The sequence below is a fragment of the Cupressus sempervirens genome, chromosome 5 (assembly GCF_028749045.1).
Source record: "Cupressus sempervirens isolate cs-2001-9-10 chromosome 5, ASM2874904v1, whole genome shotgun sequence".
Taxonomy (NCBI): Eukaryota; Viridiplantae; Streptophyta; class Pinopsida; order Cupressales; family Cupressaceae; genus Cupressus; species Cupressus sempervirens.
The window spans coordinates 942,674,468-942,691,323 of record NC_143122.1 but is presented as its reverse complement, the minus strand read 5'-3'; the positions used below and the strand labels follow the sequence as shown (position 1 = coordinate 942,691,323).

Below are 16,856 nucleotides of genomic sequence, written 5' to 3'. Positions count from 1 at the left end.
GGCGAGTCAAATATGGTGACTAATTTAGAGCTAGCTAAGGAAGTTGATGGGCAAAAGGAGAAGAATAAACTCCTTGAAGAGGCCTTAGTAGAGGTAAAGGTAAAGTTGGATGCAGTTGTTGATGCAACCAAGAAGAAGGAAGAAGAGAGCAATGTTAGGGGTAAGGATATAGCAGAAGAAGATGTCCCTAAGCTAGCCCCTATCTTGAATGAAGAACCTTTCTTGAAGGCCATTAAAGCCCTAGGAGGGAAGGCTTTGGAAGGCGTGCCACTATTTAGTGGGAAGATGGACATAGATGCAATGATAGATTGGATAGATGAGATGGAGAACCATTTTGAATGTGAAGGGGTGTTACAGGCACAAAAGATCAAAGTAGCCAAGTCAAGACTCAAAGGATCAACATTGACTTGGTGGAAATATGTCCAAGATGAGAGGATCAAGATAGACAAGAAGCCTATAGCCAATTGGAATGCCATGGTAACCAAACTAAGGGAGAATTTCCTACCAAAGGACTATGAGATTCAACTCCACAAAAGGAGACAAGGACTAAAACAAAGAGACTTGGATGTGGCCTTTTATACAGAGGAGTTTCAAAGATTATGCCTTAGATCCAAGAAGCAAGAGGAAGAGCCAATAAAAGTGGCTAGGTACTTGGGTGGTTTAAAGTGGAATATCCAAGAAAAGCTAAGCTTATGGACACCTACTACTGTTCAAAGGCGCCATCAACTAGCCCTAAAGGTGGAAGAGAAGAGTAAAAGGAAAAGGGAATAAAACTTCAATGATATAAGCAAGGGCAGAAATCAGAGAGGACAAAGAGGAGGATACCAAGGCAGGGGTAATGAGCAGAGGAACCAAAGTGAGACCAACCTCACTGAGCAAGCCACTGAAATAATTCCTAGAGGGGGTTATAGTAGAGGAAAAGGTAACCAAGGAGGTTCTAATAGAGTTAGGGGATTAGGTAGAAGCAACTCATACTTTGCTAGTATGAAGTGTTATAATTGTGGTCAACTAGGCCACCCAACATATAGATGCCTTGAAAAGCCCTCTTCTTCAAATCATGACAAGAGAGTGACATATGTACAAGGATAACTCTAGCTACAAGGAGAATGAAGTGGATCACATAAAGTCTGAAAAAGGTGAGAACCTTATGTTTAGGAGGATACTGATCAAGCAACCTGCTCCTAATGAACCTAAACATAGGAGGGCTTTGTTTAGGATCAGATGCAAGATCCTTGGAAAGGTTTGTAAGGTAGTGGTGGGTTCAGGTTCTATTGATAATATAATATCAAAGGAGGCAATTGAGAAGCTTAAACTAACTAAAATACCACACGTGAACCCATACGAGGTGACTTGGCTCAACAAAGGTCAGAGTATACTGGTCAATGAACAAACTTGGGTGGATTTCTCCATAGCAGGGTACAAGGATAGGTTATTGTGTGATATCTTGCCTATGGATGTTTGCCATCTATTGTTAGGTAGACCTTGGCAGTATGACAGAGATGCAGCATACGATGAGAAGGAAAACTCCATATCATTCAAGAAAGGAGGCAAAACTTTCAAATTCCAATCTTTGTTGGAAGGAGAAGAATCACAGTCCAAGGTGCCTAGTGTATTGCTATGTAGTGGGAAGGAATTTGACAAAAACCTCAAGGACGAGGAGAGCCAAAATTTTGTAGTTGCGTTGAAGTCCAAAGGAGAGGAGAAGACAATCAAGGACCCATTGCCTGTAGAGGTACAAGCATTGCTTGAGAAGTACAAAAACATTGTGAATGGTGACACTCCTACTACTTTACCTCCTAGAAGAGTCTTAAGCCATACAATAGACTTTGTTCCTAGTGCATCCTTACCAAACAAAGCAGCATACAAGCTCACTCCAGACCAAAACTTGGAAGTGTCCAGACAAGTGCAATAATTGATGGACCAAAGTCTGATCAAGAAGAGCATAAGCCCATGTGCAGTCCCTGTTGTACTAGCATCCAAGAAGGGAGGAAAAAAGAAACTATGTATAGACTCAAGGGCTATAAATAGGATCATAATCAAGTATAGGTTTCCCATACCTAGGATTGGGGATCTCATGGATTGTCTTGGAGGAGCTATGTACTTCACCAAATTGGACTTGAAGAGTGGATACCACCAAATCAGGATTAAGGAGGGAGATGAATGGAAGACAACAAATGGGCTTTTTGAATGGCTTGTGATGCCATTTGGTCTCTCTAATGCTCCTAACACATTCATGAGGCTCATGATTGAAGTGCTTAAAGACTTCACTAGAAGGTTTGTGGTTGTATATCTAGATGATATACTTATCTTCAAAAAGACAAACGAGGAGCACATCAAGCATGTGGAAGCAGTATTGCAGAGACTTCATGAAGAGAAGCTTGCTATAAACCTAGAGAAGTGTGAGTGTCAAAGGGATCCTTGAAGATGGATCAAGAGAAAGTTGTTACTATCCTCAACTGGCGACCATCTACTACATCTACTGAGGTAAGAAGTTTTCATGGTCTAGCTCATTTTTTAATGAAATTCATTAGGAATTTCAATGGCAGATGCACGCCTTTACTAGATACCATAAAGGGTGGGGTCAAGTCTATGTTTAAATGGACCTTAGAAGTTGAGAAATCATTTGAGATGCTAAAGAAACAAGTAGTTACCCAACTTGTTTTGCAACTACCTAGTTTTGAGAAACTTTTCACTATAGAGTGTGATGCAAGTGGCCTAGTAGTAGGGGGAGTGTTAAGTCAAGAAGGTAGGCTAGTAGCCTTCTTTATTGAAAAAATTAATGAAGCCAAAAAGAAGTATTCATCCGATGACTTATAACTTTATGCCTTAGTTCAGTCTCTTAGGGAGTGGAGACATTACCTATTGCCCAAGGAATTTGTTGTGTTTACTGACAATCAAGCTCTCAGCTACATCAATTCTCAAGAGAAGTTGAGTAATAGGCATTTGAAATGGATGGAGTATCTACAAGCTTTCACCTTCACAATCAAGCATAAGAAGGGGCAGATGAACAAGGTGGTAGATGCATTGAGCAAGAGATTTTTAACAATCTAAGAAGTTTAGTTGCATAACATTGGGATAGAGAACTTCAAGAGTGTCTATAAGGAAGATGAAGCTTTTGTAGAGGTATATAAGGTATGTTTTGATTTTGAGAACCATTTTCATAATAAGTTCTCTGAATTTACCTTACAAAATGGATTACTATTTAAGGGAAACCAGTTGTGTGTACCAAGGGGTTTAATAAGGGAGAACCTAATACAGGAGAAGCACAATGGTAGCCTAAGTGGACACATTGGTGTGAGAAAAACCCTAGAACTCGTTCAAAGGTTCTATTATTGGCCTAAACTAGTGAGAGATGTGCCTAGGTATGTGGAGCAATGCATGGTATGTATGAAAGCTAAAGGTGGAATGAGCAATGCAGGTCTTTATCAGCCCTTACTTGTCCCAAAAAAGCCATGGGAGTGTGTGATCATGGACTTCATAATAGGTCTACCCAAGACAAAATAGGGTTATGCCAATATCTATGTAGTTGTCGACAGATTTAGTAAGAGGGGGCACTTCATTCCATGTAAGACTAACAATGATGCTAGCCGCATTGTACACCTATTCTTTAAGGAGGTTGTAAGGATTCATGGACTCTTATTATTTTAGATAGGGATGTGAAGTTCATGAGCCACTTTTGGAAGACTTTGTGGAGCATACTTGGTACAAACTTGTCATTTGGATCAGCATACCATCCTCAAACTGATGGCCATATTGAGGTGGTTAACAGGGTGCTAGGTGATCTCTTGAGATGCCTAAAAAAGGAGTATGGGCAAACATGGGATGTGATCATTCCCCAAACAGTATATGCTTACAATGACAATAGGAATAGGATCATAGGCATAAGCCCTTTTGAAATTGTGTATGGAATGCATCCAAGGGGGGTATGTGAGTTGAGGGATTGTGGAGGAATGGAGCATAGAAGTGGACATGCTGAAGATTTTGCCCAAACCATGAAAGAAATCCAAGAACAAGTCAAGGAAACTATCCAATATGATACACAAAAATTGAAAGCCAAAGTGGATAAAAGAAGGAAAGACATCTAGTTTGCTGTTGGTAACTATGTTATGGTGCGTTTGAACAAGTCCAGATTGCAAAAAGGCATGCCAACCAAGCTACAAACGAAAAGAGTGGGACCTTGCAAAATCATAGCCAAATATGGAGCCAATGCTTATAAGACCTAGGGCTCCTATGATATTTTGGCTTGTAGTGGTGCTAGCCACACCACTAGTTGAATAATAGGGTTAACCTAATCCTAGGTTGAGGTGAGTTAAGGTGTGAAAGCCTAATGAGGCCTAAGTTGCTCATAGTTGCTCAATTAGGTCAAATTGAGCATCTTTATGTTTTGTAGGGTAGAATGGTCATTTTTGCCTGGTTTTTCACATATAGCTTTTTGATATATCCTTAGTGAAAATTCCAGTTCCTTTTCAAGAATTAGTGTTTTGTAATTTTTTATTGACCTCAGAAAAATCTCTAAATTTTATTTTTTTATATTTGCGGTATTATTTCTTGCCCTAGAGGACCTCTAAGTTAGGTTTGCATGATGTGTTTCTTTTTAAAAAAAGGAAGTGCGCGGGAAAAGTTATTTTAACTCTTTTTTTCTTTTTCTCGGGTACTTTTAAAACTTGTTTACATTACCCAACATTGCCCTAAGTTCCCGTAAAAGTTTTTAACCCAAGCTTTTATTTTAAATTTTGCGAGTTTGCATATTATGTTTGAAAAATCGGTTAAATAACGATGACCCTTGATCTTCCTTAAGAGCAAGGGTTGTTGCTATGTCACCAACGAGAGTTGCAAGGTCTCTACTCTTGGCGACATAACGACAAGGCGACACCTGTCCACGGGACCCAGTTAGGAGGAGCAAGGTTTCAAAAGTAAAGTCTACGCCGTAGATTAGATGGAACATCGATGAGCCTCACTTTGTTGCCAAAGGAAGCTATAAGGTTTTTATCCTTGGCAACATAGCGACAACCCACCACATGGATATGTGGTAGGACCAACCCTTGTAGAAAATGCCACAGGTTCCATGTCATCAAAGGTTGTCCAAATGTCAAAATTCCATTTTCTATTAGGAATATACTTGACAGGGATACAATGTTTGTCCGCACTATTAGATCTTTTAAGATCGACAATGGTCGCTTTGTCGCCAACAAAAGTTACAAGGTTTTTATCCTTGGCAACATAGTGACAACTTGACACGTGTCCGGATACATAAATGCGTGCTATGTAAGTTGCCAACGAGGAAAGAAAGGGCCCACATGGTAAAACTCAATTGGACTGATTGCCAACTAGGAAGGTTGAAGCCAAGTCAGAAAGCGTTTTATTTCTTAATTGTTGGATTTTTCTAAAATCGACGACTTGTTTTCAAATTTGAAGAGGAATGCCACTCTGTTTTTCTCTGCAACCTATTTATAGGAATTAAAGCTCCTCATGTGAAATAAAACAAGGAATTTAGTGTAGACAATCAATAATTTCCTCATACAAATATATTTTTTGATTTCTTGGAGCCGAGATCTATTGAAGAATGTATTTTTCCGCTTGGTTGAATCGTAAAATTTTCTATATTGACGATTCATTGCAACATTTAGAGAAGAAATAGGAAAGCCAAGTAAGTATCTCTGTTCGCATATAATTAAAAGAATTCTAGTCTCTCCTCATTATTGTTCTAGTATGCCTCCAAAAAAGGGTTTCTTTGGGAAGGTAGAATATGGTAGTAAAAATATTCATGATGATTTTCTAGAGAAATTAAGTGAATCTACTAATGAATCCATCCAAATAAAGAAATTAGTTTCTGTAAATCCTAGGCTTCGAGTTGCAAACAGTTTATTTGACAAGGGAAATTGGACTAGGAATGCCATAACTTTTAAAACAGGGTTACAATTATTTAAAAAGTGGTTTTTAGAGAGGAAATTATTTGCTCCCCAAGGAAATATTTGGAATTTTGACTTAGGTAAGTTAGTAGTTCCTGGAGTTTTTAATGGGTTTAGACCTCCTCACAACTGTAGCCCGAAACTATGATCTAGTAGCTAGGATGGTGAGGAGCATAGACGGGGAATGCTTGATGAAAATTACTGTAGAGGAAATAGAAGAAGTTTTTGAAATGGAACTGACCACAAATTATCATGAGATCATTGATTTTCAGGGATTGGAGAAAGAATATTTGTCTTGCAAGGATCAAATTAGGCAAGGGGCACTAAGAGGACACTTGGCTACAATTGGAAATTTAACTTTTGTTACAACATCAACTAAAGAGCCTTTCAAGAAATAATTTTTCAATTCTAGGGCTATAGATATCTATATGACTTTGTGCAACGTCTTTGGTGAAGATGAGCAAGAATTTGTACCAAGAAAGTTTATGTATATGATGGTACAAATCTATTCCGTTGGTGTGGATATTATCTTTGATTTTGCATTTGTTCTAGTAGAAGAAATTCACATTGGACTAATTGGAATTGCAAAGGGCAAAATTGAAAAAACTTTTGGTTTCTACTCTTTATTGATGCATATGTTTTTGTATAAGGGGGTTACTTTCTTTGAAAAGGAAATGGTATTGGCAAGGGAACATGATGGAGAATCTCTACTATAGTTCAATTGTAGAGTGCAGATATGACATGGGATGTAGAAGAGGCTAGTTTTGTAAGGTTTGATAGATATTTCACATCTAGATCGAGGAGCCCGTTATTAAAAGATAACCCTAGGATACCTAAGGCATTGCTAGATTTCATCGAGCCTATGGATAACCCTACTAGTTTGAAAGTTTCCCATAATTGGGCAGATAACATACCATATCCCATGTCAACAGTTTTCAGAGTATATGGATTCCAAGGAACTCCACATGTGCTTCCCTACCAAGTACCTCTTAAGGTGGGAATAACTGAGATGTTATGGCAAATAGGTGCTTTGGAGGAAGCAGAACTCACTGGTAGGTCAAGAGGCTCTATTTTCCCATCTTGTATAGTTGCTCATCAGTTCATAATTACGAAGGGTGGTTGGTCGTCTCTATATAAAATCTTAGACCCATACAAAATGGCTATCTCCCATGCTCGTTTTAATGATAGTGAAGGATTTTCCAAAATATCCAGACAGAGGGCTAAGACTAGTGCTCAGAAGCATCAATCGCATTTTCCTAAAGATGTAATAAGAAATGAATTCTCTCTCCAAGAACAAGAGATTAAAAAAGAGAAATGGAGAGTCTATTCTAGGATCTTAGAATTCATTAATTGTTTTGATAAAGATTACAGTCCTTTGAAAAATGCAAAGACAACAACGAACAAGTTGAACAAGTTGATGATCACCTTTCTAGAGATTATTAACCATGAATTAAAAGAAGACCCTTTTCATCAATTCTTATCTTGATGAGGCAAGAGAAGTAATGAAAAAGTTATCTTTTACCCTTGCAGTAGGATCAAGACAATTGGTCATTCAAAGGAGGCTTGGCTATAACATTATAACATTGGCTTGGATCAACTAGTGCTACTTTGGAAGAGAGGCTTGAAAAGCCAAGTCCCAAGAGGCAAAAGATAGAAGAAATGCAAGTGTCCCAAATAAAAGATTACACACCCACTCAATCTTCATTGCATATACAAGATGAACAACTTACTAAGGAACAAATGGAACAATTAGGATCCTAAGAGGGGTGTTTATTACTGTTGCAGAACTAGAGGAAGTAAATCCTCACGAACCTCCCATGCCTAGCCTTGAGCTAACTATTGCTGATTATAGAGGAAAGGAATTAGACCCTATGGTAGAACAAGCTAGTCAAGAATTTCTTTCAGATGACAATTTTGTCAAATCAAGAGCTTTCTATCAATTTGCATGGAGAACAGATATTGAACAATTTGAAGAAGGGTGTAATAAGAGGAAGGCAAAGCATCTAGAAATAGAAGAGGCAACCATACAAGATCAAATAAAGGATGAAATGATGCAAGAGTTTAGAAGTTTGACCCTTGAAGAGGGAAGAAGAATGATAAAATCATTTGGGGTTTTGCTTTTACCAAATTGGAATATTGCAGATGCAATGGTTTTTTATTCTATCACCAAGAAGTTAAGTGCTGAAGAAAAGATGAGAAAGGGACTTAGAGGTGCTAAATTCAGTGAAGATCATGTTGCCTTGGTAATTTGGTCTTTGAGAAGAGGATCTTGAGCTAGTCTTTCTAAGCTTGATGATAATGGAATGATTGGAGACTTGATTGTTAAGAGGGTGGACGATACTCCAAATGATGAGGCTGCAAAGTTAAATGTTGAAACAACTAATCTCACATTAGCTACAACCGGGAAGGAGAAAAAGCAACAATTGGAATTATAGAAAAAATATGAATAGGTTCTAGATGCTTACAACAAAGAAGTACAAAAGATAATTGAGCTTGAAAATAAGATGGCATGGTGTCAAGGACAATCTAGCAAACCTAGGATTACTTATCCTTGTCCTCCAATCGCCTTTTAATTCAACTCCCTTCATAGAGCTACCAGATACTCCACAAAGACCACAATTTTATACAACTGAGGATTTTGAAGAGGAGAAGAGCAAACTTTGGGCATTACATGTGGAATTGAATATCCAATATGAGGACATAATAAGAAAAACAATCATGTATCTAGTAGATAAGATTGGTTGGCCTACTTTTTATCAGCAATTGGAAAAGATAATGGACATGTGGAATGAGATAAAAAGTAGTGAGGATGTTTTGAAGCCAATTGTGAATAAATGGAACAACAAGGATAGAGATGTCACTCTTTTATGTTTTTCAGTTATTAGTATATCTTGTGAGCAAATAGAAAAAACCTTTGACATGACTAATGATTTCTTTGATTTTGATGATAAAAGGGTTGCAGTGCAAAAGAGAATCATAATCTGTTTCTCATAGTATCTTGGTGAAAATTTTGAACTTTTCCCCATGCACTCAAGAAAATAGATGAATTAAAAGACAAGGAAGAATGGGCCAAAGAATTGGATGATTTGTTATGCCTGAGAATTAATAGGGTCATAAATGAAAAGGGGTATGGATGGTGGACAAAAAATAACTAAGGAAGTTGTTAAAGTTCAAATATTCTATGACTCTCTTAAGGAGGAATTTGTTGAAATAATTAAATTAGGAGAATTTTTTTTTAAAGAAGCAACATGAAGTATTGAGTTTCAATTGGCTAGATGACACACTTTTTGACAAGTGGATGACAAACTTTGTACATTAAAAACAGTTAGTACTCGGTGAAATTGATGAAGATGAGGTGGACTAAGATGGGTTACAAACAATTGATGCATGAGTTAAAGCAGAAGAAGAGAAAGATAAATAATCAACTGTAATAACAATCACAAAGGTTCAAACTGATGACTTGGCAGTAGGAGAATCAAGTATAACTGTTAGTTTGTCAGTACAAGATGACCTAGATGGAGAACCATGAGTTAAACTTAGCTTTCAAATATCAGAGCTTGGTCCATCACAAGTAAGTCGAATGGTCACACATTTCGAGGAAGTACAACTACATCAAAGCCAATCAAAAACTCCTTAGCAACAAAGAAGCTATAGCAGAAGTGGTCCCACAAAAAGAATATTCATGATGTAAATCATTCTGTTGCACCAAATTTTGTCTTTTATGACAGTAACCTTTTGTAAATATCTTTCTATCTTAAGGATAGTTGTCATTGTTTTCTAAGCCTGAAGCTTGTTGCATCTCATGCTATATAAATGACATTCCAAGGCTAGAGAAAGGGTACAAAGTATTATGTAATTTTTAGTTTTGCTAAGTTTACATTCAGTCCAATTTCCTTGATGTAAATTTGTCTTGTGCATTTTCTCTGCAACTTTGAGAATACATTAACATTCAAGGATTATGTTGTCTTGTCCTGAGTTGTCCTGAGTTGTTCTGAGTTCTTTTCCAATGTTATATGATTTTCAAAGGAAATTAATATAAAGATGAACTATCACCATATCTGTTTTCCTTGAATCTTGTCTCAATTGTTATTGACTGGTTACCTTGCAGTTGTGTTGGCAAAGCTTATCCAATTTAATGCAACTAGGATAGGTTGCATATCAATTTGCTATTTCTTTTAATTCAATGAATTAAGTAAATGCTTTAGCGATATGATAGGTTTTCTAGGCAGTAAGAAGGATATGCATAAGAATGGGTTTTAGGGTAAATTGCTGATAATATTGATTGTAATGCAATCAACTAGGTCAAAATAATTGGGTAGACTCTGAATTTTAATAGATGAGGCACTAATCGATTATTTCAGTTTGCATATGAAGAGATCATGGATAAGCATTAAGCAAAAATCTCAAAAATCAAATCAATTTTACTTTAATGTATGAAGAATATCATAGCTGGTCAGTACTTGGTTGCATTTAATTTTTGTGTTTGGGTTAGCTGCTGTTACTCAAAATTATGTGTACATCTGAGAAGAATTATGATCAAATATCTGTTGCAAGGGATGAATGTTGTATCAGTAAACGAATGAAGTGTGAAAATAATATCAATAAACGAATGAAGTGTGAAGATAATCTAGTATTGAGTCATTTTATCCCTCAGGTGCACCCTCCTTGGTTATGCAGAACCTAAAGAATAGAAAATCCTTGTGGTTTTGTTGAAGTTGGGTAAAGTTTTGAGAACTCCTTAGTTGAGGATAGGAAATAGCTAACCCTTAGACTAAGTTATTCTTCATCATCTTGGTATAAAGTATTTTGTTGCTTGATAGTTTAAAAACACCAACAAAATGATGACTTTGTTTGGGAGACATTCAACACTTGCTCATTTGTGAAAAGTATTGCAGTCTTTGGTGCTATGTGTATACGTGTTTGTCCAGTAATCGCTCGTAGTCATTTTGGATTTCTCTAGTGACAAACCTTGATAATTTAGAAAAGGGAGGAAGTCCCCAATACCACATGTGTATATTGACGTATATTGTCCTTACAAAGGTGTCTTATCTGTTAAGTAGGAGTTGCATTCTCAAATTCTTTCTGATTGGTTTCTTTGTGTGTCAGATATATCTTATTTTATGTCGTAATTTTTTGTGTAAGTCAAAAGCTATTTTATGTTATATTTTCCCTAGAATAGGGTGGCGACTCGGTCAAGGTTTTGAAACTAGTGCTTATTGACAAGTAATTTCCACAAATGGTAGACAAGAGAAAAAATACACTAGCCTATACAAGAGCCAATCTCGAAGTACCTTACTAATTTACCCCAAGGTGGTAGGAAGAACCTAAATAAGAAGAAAGAAGATTTTAATCCTACATGGAAACCAAGAGGGAGTGTATCAGTAAATTCTCAATACCAACCAATTGTAGGGAGAGAATCTTCTTCATTCAGCTCTGAATCAGAAGCTACCAAACACTTAGGAGGGATGTTTAGTACCCCATTACAACAAGAATGAGCCTATCATGATAAGAATGTTTCTTTAGTGGGAGATATGTTGTGTAAACTTGATGTGATAAAAGAGATGAATGACAAGTTGGCATATAAGAATGCTATTGAAGCTCCATATGTGGAAACAAGCCTTATAGATCTTGATGATCTTGTTATTTAGAAGCAACCTCTGCAAATCCCAAAGAAGTATACTTAGAGATTGAAGTCCTTAAGAAATGGGTTGTAGAAGAGGATGCCAAACACATTCGTTTGGAGGAGAAGGAGCAAGCCACCTTGAATGCTCTTATTGAAAGAGATAGTTTGCTTAGAAGGATGACTTCCTTGAAAGAGCATAACAAAAAGCTAGAAGAAAGGACTTCATTTTTGCATGCTGATGTTTTTGGAGATATAGATAATTTGAGATCCAAGATTCTGGAATAGGAAAAGCTCCCGAGTTAGAGACAAGAACTTGTTATATCTCAAGTTGAACCTTATAAGCCCATTTAGATAGACCTTGTAGATCTGACCATAAAAATAACAGAAGAAGAAAAAGGTAGAGTTGTAGGAATCCAGATAAGTGAGCCTCAAATTATTCCTAACAAACTTACAAACCCTCCTATGTCTAAGTTAGATTTCAATCTAGAAAAGGCCAGAAAGGAGAGGGAGGATTTAGCAAAAGAGCTTGAAAAGGTTGAGAATGAAGCCTAGGCAACAAAAACTAGAAGGAAGATCCAATTCATTAAATCCAATTCTACCTTAGCTTCATGGCCTAATTTATCCACCCAAGCCACAACTTCTGTCCCTACTTGTGGACCAACAATCCCTAACCAAAATGCGTCTCAATCTGCCCCTGCTTCATCATCTACCACTTGTATCAAGATCCTTCTTGTTCAAATACAACAGTCTCAAAGCCTTGTCCATAACCAAACCAATGCAACAAGTACATCAAATGCTATTGGTTTTCAGAAGAAACCCATATACATGGAGAAATATAGACAAATGTCATTCTTAGGTATTCTTGGTTTCCTACATCCAATATCATTTGACCTCAGAGACAAGGTTGTGAAGTTCTTAGGAAATAATGCTATCACAGGTGAGGAACATTTAAGAAATTTTATAGACATGCTTAATGATTTTGAAGTAGAACATGAAGATGTGGTTATGAAGTTGTTTCTGCACTCATTGACTAAAGATGCAAGGGATTGGTTTAGAAGATTACTAGATGATAGAATTAAGTCATGGAATGATTTGGAAAAGTTATTCAAAGAACAACATGGTGATAACACTAATGTTCGTTTCATGTTGAATGATTTCAACAACATCAAAAAGAACCCTAATGAGTCTACTCTTGATTTTAATTTAAGATTCCAGAAGGGAATGCATAAGCTCTTTCAAATAATGAGACTAAATGAAGATGTATGTCTTACTACATACTTCAATGCCTTTGATAGTAAAATGACTTATCATTTTTGAGACAAAGATCCTAAAACCTTGAGGGATGCTTACAAAATGGTAGTCAATATTGAAAATAAGAAGAAAGCATCTGGTAGGCTAGGAAGAAGAGATGATCCAAAATTGTTCAATCCTAAGAACAATAAAAAGGAAAATGATAAGTCTCCTGTAGGTAAGAAGCCTGGGGAAGACACAATGGGTCAAGTGTTAAATCTTTTGAAAAAGATGAATCCACTAGTTTTTAATACAAATAAATCTAATGATAGTAAGAAGGTCCTAGTAAACAATAATCATTTTAATAGGTAGCCAAGAATGCAAAATTATCTGTACACTACTCAATGGAAAGACGACAAACCTATCCCCAACCAGACTTAAAATACAAAAGATAAGGGTACTCCTGGCCCTTTACAAAGAAATTCTGTCAACATGACAGATGATGTGCCATGGTGTATCATATGCTAATCACCTCACTCTTCAGACTATTGTGTAGTAGCCCAATCCTTTGCTACAAATTAGAATGTGCAAAATGAGGAGGGTGAAGAAGAAAAGAACCATGATGATGTAAGCTATAACATGGTGAATCTGTGTGATGACTATGAAGATTCTGATCTAGAAGAGTCTAAAAATGATGTTACTGATCAAAGGAATGTTTGCCAATTACATCATCATCAAGTTTTTTTAGATAATGAAGGTTGCAATGAAAACAAGGTATGTACTACATCTGTAGAGGTTGGTCATGTAAATCTGAGAAAGCCTTCTAAGGAAGAGATTGATAGAATTACTACAGAGATGATATCACAAGTTCATTGTGACTATAACTTGAGAAACATGACTGTTAACAATGAAATTGGTAAGCCTTCTGGCATATTCATAAAAGATATTACTCACAAGATGAAGGATGACAGTAAGAAAGATAGTACAACTATAACAAAGGTCAAGGACAATAAGACTAAGAAATGGGAGGCAAAAAAGAAAGTGCAATCTCAGACAAGTGAGACAATTAAGGCAAGTCTACAAGAAAGGAAATTAGAATTTGATGTTGATAAGCAACTAGTGATGCCTGTTGTTCAAAAGATTTGAACTCCAATTATTCTTGTAAAACCTAATGTATGTGATCCAATTGACATGATATCTATGCTGTCTCAAATAATTGTAAAAGTGCCTCCATCTGAATTATTTAGAATAGATGAACACAAGAATAAAACTTTATCATGGTTGGGTGGGATAGGTAATAGCAATAATATTATTGAACAAAAGGCCATACAACATAACCTTGTAGTAGTAGAAGATACTGGTATCATTTCCCAAATTCCTCAAATGTTTTTAGATAATTCATCAGTAGCATATTTACAGGATATTGATCCTTTCTTCCTTAGTTTGGTGATTAAAGGGAGAACTCCAAAAAACTGCATGATAGATTCAAGAGCCTCCAATACTATAATGTCCTTCAAGGTCATGGAAGCCCTGGGTTTAGAAGTAGACACCAGACAAGGTAGGTGCAGGGTTATGGATGCAAGAGAAGTACCTGTTATAGGTACAATTAATGCCTTACCCTTCAAATTAGTTGCTTACCCTAATGTAGAATTGACCATGTCAGTCCTTGTAGTTGACATCCCTTCCCGTTATGGAATGTTATTATCTAGAAAACGGAGTGCAACAATGGGAGGCAGTTTACAGTGTGATTTGTCATATGCAACTTTTCATATAGGAGACAAGGTAGTCAGGGTAGACAAAGAGCCAAGGATCAACCATATGTTTGGGGATAATATTGATAAGGATTCTACTTGTTTCTTAGATGCTGATGTAAATGCATTCAGGGCTGAGTTGATTATTCAAGAAGCTGAGAAACTTCCAATTGTAATTGCACATGAAGTGGAGTGCTGTATGGAATCAAAAAATTTCTAGACTATGTATTTTGATGGGGCAAGTTCTAGGGAAGGTTGAAGAGCTAGAGTAGTTTTTGTATCTCTAGAAAATAACACTTTCAGATATTTATTTACCTTGAATTTTTCATGTACTAATAACATAGTGGAGTATGAAGCACTCAGTAAAAGCACATATCTGTGTCACCATTTAGGATACCAAAACCTGTTTTGGTCAAATCTCATTTCTCTATCAAAACTGAATTTTTTTCAAATACTAAAAATACCTTTTTATAGATCTCAGATTCAATATCATCATTATATAAATTTTTGAGTGTTTTGATTAGTTATAATATGTTATAATCTCAAAATATTATAAGTCAATATTTCAACATTTTAGAAGATGCTTCCTCTAAAAAGGCAAAAAATAGTAAAACATATCAAAAAAATTAAAAAATCATATTTATCTCTAGAGGAGAGAATCCTCTTCACGAATATGTAATTTTTTTAAAAGAAGGTATAGATTTGATAGGGAAGTTTTGACGGGAGGAACAAACTGTTGGGTTCTGATAAGGTCAAACTTGAGTACTTATAACAAAGAAAATATACATAAAAAAAAATTATTTCTTTTTTTGTTCCCTAGCTATACATGTCTTCTATAAGATATTTTCAAATCAAAACAAAAAAAGATGATTTGCATATACTTGTTTGATGGGAACTACAAATTATATTTTTTACAGTTAAAAAAGGGACTTCAAAATAAAATAAAATAAATAAATTTTTACTCAAAATAAAAATAAAAATTATAGGCATAAAATTCATCCAATTGTACAGATTTCATGAGTTTACATCATCTTCATATTCTTAACACTACCATTTTTTTGTCATTAATGTTGAACTGTCGCATTCTGATATCCTGTTTCTTTATAAAAGGTGACACAAGTTTGTGCTTTTACCCCACTCTTACTAGGATTAAGAGTTGCAACTCATCGTGGAATTAAAAATTGCATGTTATTGGTGATTCTAAATTAGTAGTCTCCCAAGTAAGAGAAACTTATGCATCCAAGAATAAGAGATTGAAGCAGTACATAAATGATGTATGGGACCAAATTGAATTGTTTGATGCATTTGGTATTTCTTGGATGGAGAGGAGTAATAACAAGATGATTGATCTGTTAGCAAATGTAGCAATTAAGCCTAAGGATGTATCATTTGCTGGGATTTCACAGATTGAGGTAGAAAACATGCCATCAATCCCTGATAATATAGAACATTGGCAAGTTTTTGAGGATGATAAAGATATTCTAAATTTCTTATCAAATGAAGACAAATATCATGGTCAAGAACTTGATTGTAGTGCTCTAATTGAAACAACAGACAAAAAAGAGACAATCTTTGGTCAAGAAATTTTGCAGTTGAAAACTAACAAAGTACCCAAGGGATTGGGAGTTTTAGAAAGCATATTTGATAACCAAGACAAAGTGAAGTCAGGGGTCAGGGACCATAAACCACAAGAACTTGAAGAAATAAATCTTGGCACTTAGGAAGCTCGAAAAAAGGTTTATATTGGTCAAAATATTTCTACTAAAATTAGGAAGAGTTTAATTAATTTACTAAGAAAATATAGACATGTTTTGGCAATGTCATATGATGACCTCAAAGCTTACAAATGAGATTTGTTTCAGCACGTTATACCACTTAAGGAAAATGTCAAACCTTTCAGACAAAAGCAGAGGCCAGTAAACCCCACCTTAGCTCCCAAAATGCAAGAAGAATTGATGAAGCTAAGGGATGGAGGAATAATTAAGCGAATTAGAAACTCTACTTGGGTATCAAACTTGGTGCCAGTTAGGAAGAAAAATGGAGACATAAGGCTTTGTGTGGATTTTAGGAACCTACATATTGCTTCTTTGAAAGATAACCATGGTTTGTCTAATATGGAAGCCATGCTACAAGAAGTGATTGGTCAAAGTTAATGTCCATGATGGATGGATTTTTAGGTTACAACTAGGTTCTGGTGAATGAAAAAGAACAGTTCAAAATAAGCTTCACTACTCCATCGAGCACATATGTCTATGTAAGAATGCCTTTCGGTTTAATTAATGCAGGAGTGATGTTTTAGAGAGCCATGGATGTAGCTTTTCATGAGTACATTGATAAATTTAT

The 16,856-nt window shown here is 35.9% G+C and overlaps 1 protein-coding gene across 1 annotated transcript in view; it reads left to right on the top strand.

Annotated features, from left to right (window-relative positions):
* The window catches only part of LOC149559076 (uncharacterized), a 157,100-nt gene that overhangs the window by 55,404 nt on the left and 84,840 nt on the right, over nt 1-16,856 (top strand). The window lies entirely within an intron of this gene.